Source organism: Echinops telfairi, unplaced genomic scaffold (assembly GCF_000313985.2).
Source record: "Echinops telfairi isolate 266 unplaced genomic scaffold, ASM31398v2 ScPeMD7_7468;HRSCAF=8506_0, whole genome shotgun sequence".
In the NCBI taxonomy this organism is placed as follows: domain Eukaryota; kingdom Metazoa; phylum Chordata; class Mammalia; order Afrosoricida; family Tenrecidae; genus Echinops; species Echinops telfairi.
Window position 1 is genome coordinate 57,707,736 of NW_022111369.1, and position 990 is coordinate 57,708,725.

Below are 990 nucleotides of genomic sequence, written 5' to 3' on the forward strand. Positions count from 1 at the left end.
GAGAGACAAGAAAAGCAAGACTCACCAAGCCATTTATCTCTCTGCCCTTCAGTTAATCCCACTTGTGTTTATCGGCCAGGCTGGCACAATAAACTATCTCAACGGACAAACCAATTTAAAGAAGTATGGCCAGAGTACTTCTTTAAAGCAAGGATGGGGAGACTTGGTCAAACATATTTTATGCATATTGTCAGGAGAGACCAAATGACCTCCAGGAAATGGGTTTATATAGTGCCTGCAGCCATGGGCTCAGGCATAGGGACAATCTTGAAAATGGCACAGGACTGTGCAGTGTCTCATTCTGTTGTGTGTACATTTACTATTGGTGAGGGCCACCTCTATGGCTCCAAAGAGCAACAACAATACTGAATATAGAATACCAATAAGAACGTTTCAAAATCCTGAAACTAAATTCCTCATAATTGGACCAACATATGTCATGATGATAAACAGAGAAAAGATCAGTTTTGTCAAGAATTTCATTTTACATGGATTCACAATCAATGCTCATGGAAGCAGCAGTCAAGAAATCAAAGGGCATATTGCATTGGCCAAATCAGCTACACTGGGGGGAACTACTGCACATCTCACCCAAAGCGATGCTATTTTTAGGTACCTCATTTTCATGCGAAAGTTTAACAATTATTAAAGAATACCATAGGAAAATGGACACATTTGAGTTAAGATATTTTTGAAAAATATATAAATACTATGAACGACCTGAGGAACAAAATGGTGTAGAAGTATAACCAGAACATTCTTTAGAAACCAGGAGGGTGAGATTTTGACCCTTTTGCTTTGGACATATATTCATGAGAGACCAATTTCTGAAAAAGGACATCTTGCTTGATAAAGCAGCGTGTCAGTGAAGAAGACAAAGGTCGTCAATGAGACAGACTGACATAGCATCTCCAACAATGGCCTTACATACATAATAACAATTGTGAGGATGGCGCAGCACTGATCACTGCTTCTTTCTGCTGTGCAGAG